The sequence below is a fragment of the Acipenser ruthenus genome, chromosome 3 (genome assembly GCF_902713425.1).
Source record: "Acipenser ruthenus chromosome 3, fAciRut3.2 maternal haplotype, whole genome shotgun sequence".
Classification (NCBI taxonomy): domain Eukaryota; kingdom Metazoa; phylum Chordata; class Actinopteri; order Acipenseriformes; family Acipenseridae; genus Acipenser; species Acipenser ruthenus.
In genome coordinates, this window is record NC_081191.1 from 71,468,185 (window position 1) to 71,475,872 (window position 7,688).

Here is a 7,688-nt window from a genome sequence, read left to right on the forward strand (position 1 = left end):
GGTACAGTACAATAAAGTCAAATGGCTTGCCCAAGGTCACACTGTGTTCTTTTTAAGAAGCAAGTATTAATGAAAACCATAAAACTCTTGACCTCTCAGTTATAAATAACAGAGCCAGACCACTTTCAAAGCTGCACTTTCACTATCACATCTCCACACATTTTTATAATAAATATTGTAATAATAATAATATGGCCTTTTTAACAGCCTTTCTGCTACTTGTGATGTTGGACAGAAATATCCCTTACAAAAACACTTGAAAAATACCATTGTATTGCCCTGTAAAAACCTGTTGTAACACACACTGGACCATGCTTCAATGCACAAACAAAAATCTAACTAAAAAGAAAATGTGGACAATAACAAAGCCAAAACTGCTGAAGCTGCACTCCCACTATAAACAACAAGTGCGAGTCCCAAAGCCTGTTCAGACACTGTTTATTTAGCACATGGCCATCAAGTTCTGTAATTAATGTGAGCTTTTCACAGCCCATTCATCTTAATGAGCTGAGGGTACTGTCCACATAAAAAAAGAAGTTCCAATACTACAATTACTACTAATAATTAATTAGTTTGGGGGTCTGTTACTATGTTCAGTAAACTTAGAAAGCTTTGTATATTGCAATGAGAACAACAAATTGTATCATTTGCCGTGCTTCTCAAATATTCTTTCCCCCTACATGAAAATGGGAAACCACAAGCAATGAATGTCTAAAGGGCAGAATACAATAGGACAGTCTGTGAGGCTGCTCTTGCTTCATAAACAAGGCTCCCTTCACCACACTGTCTAATTCGAGGTGCATTATTATTTAAAACACAAGAGGCAAGCAGATACTCATATCTGGGGGATGAGACAGACAAGGACTTGTTGTGGAATACCATCTCCAAGGACAGGCGGATGTCTCCAGACTAGGTAGGGCATACTACTTAAGGCAATCCTTTTTAGACATTTTGGTTTTGGAGATATCGTTTGCACTAAATGGTACACAACATGTGGGAAGTAATGTTTATCTTGTTTCTAATGTGGATGATTATATCAGCACAGGGATTTCAGAAACAGGGTGTTCTATTCAGCCCAGCTTTCAATCCAAGGTTAAATACCTTAGATTGGAAGATGTACTGAATAGAACACCCTGATTCTGAGTGTGCATTTTGACTGAGAAAAATCAAACTTTTCCTTATCTTAAAAGCCATAGCTATAATATTCCTAAACAATTTTTGAACAAAGATAACAGCATGAATACTTCCTCGCCATATACAGTATCTGTATAGGACTTCTCTTGGCAGATCCTGCATTCCACTCATTTTGTAGATGGCATGGTGTTAGTACAGTTATAAAGTGTGTGTGGTCCTTTCCCACACAGGTTTTAAAATAATAACCTCGATCACACAGTTTCAGCCAGAATAAACTGAAAATACATTTCTGGTTGTCATTTGTAATGAATTAGCTCACCTTAGGCAATATACAGAGTAGATTCTGAGCATGCTACAGTATATTTCTCGGTGGATTGTTGTGATCAGGATGAGATCACTGACAAGCTGTATTAATCCAGGCTATTCCACAGCCGACCGTGGACGGGAGCTCCCAGGGGGCAGCGCTCAATTGGCCAAGCGTCGCCCGGTAGGGGTTAGGTCGACCAGGGTGTCCTTGGCTCACCGCGCAGCAGCGACCCCTGTAGTCTAGTGGGGCGCCTGCGGGCTTGCCTGTAAGCTGCCCAGAGCTGCGTTGTCCTCCGACGCTGTAGCTCTGAGGCGGCTGCACGGTGAGTTCGCAGTGTGTAAAGAAGCGGGCGGCTGACGGCACACGCTTCAGAGGACAGGGTGTGTTCATCTTCGCCCCTCCCGAGTCAGCGCAGGGGTGGTAGCAGTGAGCTGAGCCTAAAAAATAATTGGGCATTTCAAATTGGGGAGAAAATAATAAAAACTAATTGGCAACGACTAAATTATTCCCCATATATATATATATATATATATATATATATATATATATATATATATATATAATATTCACACACACACACACACACACAAAACCCTCTCCTTCTCCAATCCTCCCCTACACCGAAATTCATTCTCCACCTCACCTCTCACCAACTCCCGTGGCTGGAGTCTTAATTAATCATTTAAACATTTATTCAATTGACGGCTCCAGCTACATTCCCACGTGTGTTTGCATTTTAACTCCCTCCCTGCCACCTCTAATACTTCTCACACAACACACACCCTGCCATGCTGCTGCCACACACCTACAAAATAATTAAAAAAATTCCAGGGGTGGGTTGTACCCCGTCACAACTGTATAGTGAATATTTTGGTCGCTAGCGGAGCCAGTTTCATACAGTATGTGTATCTCACACCTTGTGAACACAGAGGGCAGGCAATAAAACAGGAACAATCCATCTATGTGTAGAGCCCTTAAAACTGCCAACTTAGCAAGAAACAAAAGCACTATGAAATATGTTTGGATGCATACTCATTTGACAAGTAAAATATTGTTAATTAAAAGTATGTTTCTCTCCAGTACAGCAAATATAAGGTGAAGCAAAAAAAAAAAAAAAATAGTAATAATCTTACACTTAATAATGAGACAGTACTCCTGCTTCATGGCGGAAATATAGTTTGGGATGAATGCAATAACTACAGGGAAATGGATAATCTAAAAGTGTCACACAGACCTCTACCACAGGCATTCAGCAAAGAAACTGCAGACAGAAATACAAAAAAGTGAAAGTCTCCAACAATCAGAGCAGGAACAGCCAGAAAACATTTTTGTTTTCTGATCAAATGGACAGTGTTTTAGGTTGCAACCTTCTTTCAATTGTAGCACCCATTGCTTGGGCAGTTTTTGTGCTTAATGTAGTACTGCTACGGGTTTCTTTAAAATACAGCATAATGCTATCCCACAATCCCCAACCCCCAGTGACCTTTTGACGCAGGACAAGAAGTTCAGAGGTTGGCCACGTTTTGAAAAAGCTCTGAAACGCGTTTGTCTTGACCAGGGCTGACCAGGGCCGGCCAGGGCCCGCAGTGGAAATGAGGCAGAAGTCAGCTTCCATGTTCAGGTGCAGTTAATCAAAATCTCATACCAGTATTGACTAGTATTGTCTAGACTCCCTATGCATGTGCTTCCATTTTTATGTGTGGCTTACAATAGTTACAAAATCACAGTACTAATATTTTAATAGAGATACAGTGTACATATATCCCCCAGCTTTAGGACTGTATACACCAAACCAAATTATGACCAGCATTATTATTTTTTCAAAATTACAGGTAATAATTATACAAAAAGTGCAAGAAATATATCTGGTTCTACTTCTCTTTTGTACTGTACAATGAGTACGGTATTAGCAGTATGCCCACCAAAGTTGGCAAAAGAATTCAAATCTAATATAACTGTGGCACATTGATTTGCACCCGTGTTACACGTCTGTTCTTAAAATTGAACCTACAGTGGACACACAAGACATTCCTCAAAAAGCATTTGCACAGCAGTAAATACATAGACCCAAATGCACTTTGTGGCAGAGTAATGATGTTTTAAGAATATGGTCCATAATATAAATAAGCAACCAGCCATTCCCAGGCATCTTTTGTTTACAATGAAATAATAACAGAAACAGCCCTGAGTCAGGCACATATCTAGAAGAACTAGAAGACAACAGAATATTTTGGCAATGTGCCCAAAATAGGGCTATTAAGAACCTGAAAGCACAGTAATGCCTGAAAGTTGTATTCCAAGAACCAGAGTGCTAGACTGCTACAGTACATGCTATACTGGAAATGCCCAGTAATCTAAGGCACGCCTTTCAGTGATGCACTCTTAAGTGACTTCCACTAGTAACCATAGAGATATCTTACAGTGAACCTCAACACATCACGCACTGAGCTCAACATCCTACAGTAGCTGTGGGGCTTTTTAGACTTTGCCTGGAAAAGTACTTGTTTCTTTATATGAGATTTAGGAGAATGGTCTCTGTTAAACTTTTGGCATTTTGATATCAACGGTATTTATACATCAACTGCTGTCTTAACAGAACAAAATCCACCTACAGTATTCCAAATATGCTTTAAAACATGAAATGTAAATGCTTCTTGTACTGTTCCTGCAAACCAAGGAAAATGTGCTGTATAATTAAGCTTCAGTAAAAGTGAATACTATATACTTATATCCCTCATGTAGAAACAAGTCTCAGTCACTGGATTAGTAATAATCATTTATTGCATGAGATTAGATCTTTGCTGTGGAATCTCCACAGTTAAATACTGTGGTTTAAATAACTGTTAATTAAATAGGTTTAAAAATACATATATTGCTATTTCATTCAGCTGTATTTGGAATATATTAGTACTTAAGATACAAATTGATAATATGCTGGAATAATGCATAAATGAAAGTGTATTAATGAATATTTGCATGGGAATTTACAGAACGTTGTTCCACATACTGTGAATGCTGGTCAGGGTGACAAACGTAGAGGACGCACCAAATGCATCCCCTTACTGCAGCTAGAGACATACTTTAACCCGCTGAGGTGAAATGACCAGGAAAATGTAAACATAATAGACAAGGCAGGTTTGCTGCACAGGTGAGATTTATATTGAGAATGGAAGTACGAGACAGTTAAGATTCATTTCATTATTCCATTGTTTATAACCACTTCAACCATTTTATACGAAAAAGACAACATTACAAGTACATAAATAAAACTGACATTCTCCTGAACAGTATGAGGTGCAGTGCATTTAGATGGTAGAAATAGTTTTTCATAAACGAATGCTGAACTCCTAGGTTCAAAAATCTTTTTTTTTTTTGGAAGTAGCAATGCCTAGAAGATACTATTACAATTGCTACTTATCTAGAGGAGTCTTCTAAGTAGTTAGACAAGATTTTTGCTCTTTCAATTTATTAAAAATAAACAGTGCAAACATTATAATGATGCGAAAATGTAAACAGAGATCTAAAAAACAATGTTAATAATATAAAATTGAGATGGGAAAATTAGAACATCAAGGATACTAATTACATATAAATTAACAAAGTAGACCACTTTGGGTCTAATTTACCAAGGCATTTACAACAACATGCAACTTGCTCAATTGTTTGTTTAAATATAAATACATGCACATCATAAGCAATAACCTGAGAAAGTGTTTAAAAAAAAAAAAAAGATAACAAGTGTCTCATTACATCAGGCTCCAAGTGATGCCTCTGGTATTCATATTTATATAAGGTTCCAAAGTCATTCTACAGCACTGAGGATTCCTGTACCCTATCGAAAAGCTTGTACATGCGTTTGTATCCTCCAGGCTTGACTATTGTAATGCCTTACTTACTGGGGTGTCAAAGAATACCATTCAAAAGCTCCAGTATGTTCAGAATTCTGCAGCTAGGGTGTCTCGCTCTGGTGGTCACATAACCCCCATACTGAAATCATTACACTGGTTACCGGTCAAATACCGCATTGACTACAAAGTACTGCTGTTGACTTTTAAAGCCAATAGGGGTATCTCTCCCTCTTACATTTCTGAGTTAGTTACCACCTACACTCCTAGTCGTGCTTTGCGGTCCTCCGATGTCGGCCTTATGTTTGTCCCCCTGACTAAACTGCGTACAGTGGGTGATGGGGCTTTTTCCTCCTATGCTCCTAGGTTGTGGAACACACTTCCTTCTGAGATCAGTGATTCTGAGTCTCTGTCTGTTTTTAAATCCTGCCTCAAAACTCATTTATTTAAACTGGCATTCTTATGACTTATTGTCATTGCATTTTTAATTCTAACTGTTTTTATATATTGTGTACGTTTGCTTTATTTTTCTGTTTTTCACTTTTGTTAAATGCTTTGCGATATTTATTTATGAAAGCCGCTATATAAAATAACGATTATTATTATTATTATTATTATTATTATTATTATTATTATTATTATCATCATCATCTATGGTCATCCTGGGGGGGGCACATAGAAATAGGTGGTTGTTAAAATACAGGGAGTCCTGTAAAATGCTTGAACACCTTTGCAGCCTCCATTGGCCATGTTTAATTCCACATTATGTGTCCTTTCTTAGCTGTGCAACTACAGCAATCCGTCACTAAACTGCACCAAATTTTGTATGGAGACAGTCAAGCCCTTTGCAAACTTATCAGACTTGTCTCTGTTTACTTCCATAGCTTAATTGACAGGATGTTTGCTTTGAAGGGGCGTGGCTTTGATTGGTGCTAGAACAACAAAAACATCTAATATGTGTAAGTAAATACTTTTCTGATATTCTGAACTTCAAAAATATGTTTATTTGAAAGTGTATGCATGTATAAACACCCCATGTAATCTTTGTATGTTACTGTACGGTATAATCTATAAAAATAATAGTGACTGTATTTTGTTTTACACCACTTTATTTTCATTATATTAGTGTGACAGTGAAATAGACTAAGTTTATTATATGGACATATACATGTCAAAAGCAGATATAACGTAATGGAAGTAGGAGGAGGTGCTATGAATGATTAATAGTTATTCTTTGTACTTCTAAATCTGTATTGTGGACATATAATGTAATCAAATGCAGAAAGTTGGAGATTATGTTATATTTTTATATGCTGTATACGGCTATCTTTATTTTATTCCTTTATACTGTACATCTAGATCTGTAGTATAATAACTATGTAAATGTGTTTGCTAAATGATTTTTTTTTTTTTTTTTTAATCTATTTCTTCTTTCAGATTCCTGGGCAGGTGTATGACCACCCAACTCCAGATACTGTATATTCTATAGAACCAGTAGTGATCCTGAAGAATCTGGAGATAGAGTTGATGAGGGGACTGCCACTGTTACACATTAGACCAGACATAAAAAAAGAATGTGTACAAAAACATGAACTGGGTAAATTACAGGCAGACATTAACAGAATCCCTATTTATAGCCTGACATGCAAACCTTTGGCAGTATTAGGCCTATACAACGTTTTATATTGTTATGCAACCTGTTAATGTTTTCATTGCAGTGGTTTACTATTATACCATGTGCTGAAGCTGGTTATGTTGAGTATAATAACAATAGGTTCAATAACTAATGTTAAATTGTGAAAAACTGACTTTTGTTGAAAAAAATACCCCCTAAAGGTAGAACACAATAAAAAAAAACACTTACATGTACATTTAAATTTTTTTCTTCAGTTTTTTGTATCTTACAGAAAAAGGTTTGTTAGGATGAAAATGTAGTAGAGTGTTCTGGCAAGGGTCTGCAAATAAATAGTACTGTTTTTTGTACAGCACTGTAAAGACTGTGTAGTAAAAATGGTCATAAAATGCTTGGCTATGGGGTGACATCTATGACAAAAAACGCTTGGCTGTACCAACTCATCAGTCAACTGGTACACAAGAACAAACTCTTCCCACGTTAAAAAAAAAAAAAAAAAAAAGTTTTATATTAAGTGCCAGAGAGCTGGAATGTGGTCTTGGCCACCCCTGTGGGTACTTGAAAGTATGCTGAGAAAGGCCTGGAAACCAACAACAGTTAACTCCAAACATCTCATCCCTACTATGGTAATATGGGTACCTCATTCTGATTCCAAGAACATTATACCTAATAGGGAAATGTTAATACTAACTATGGTAAATAATTTCAGCAGCCTGTATTCAATCAGCCACACAGTCTGGGTAGCACAGTTGATTGGTCAGTGGATATG

General features: G+C 37.2%; 1 long non-coding RNA gene across 2 annotated transcripts; it reads left to right on the forward strand.

Annotated features, from left to right (window-relative positions):
- The first annotated feature begins 727 nt into the window (after nt 1-727).
- On the forward strand, nt 728-7,138 carry LOC131722981 (uncharacterized). 2 transcript variants are annotated; one of them, XR_009320081.1, is made up of 4 exons: nt 728-913; nt 2,921-3,062; nt 6,171-6,245; nt 6,724-7,138. It is a non-coding gene; the product is annotated as an uncharacterized LOC131722981 (long non-coding RNA). The 2 variants fall into 2 exon arrangements; XR_009320083.1 differs by having other exon boundaries at nt 729-913; nt 3,000-3,062.
- The last annotated feature ends 550 nt before the right edge of the window (nt 7,139-7,688 follow it).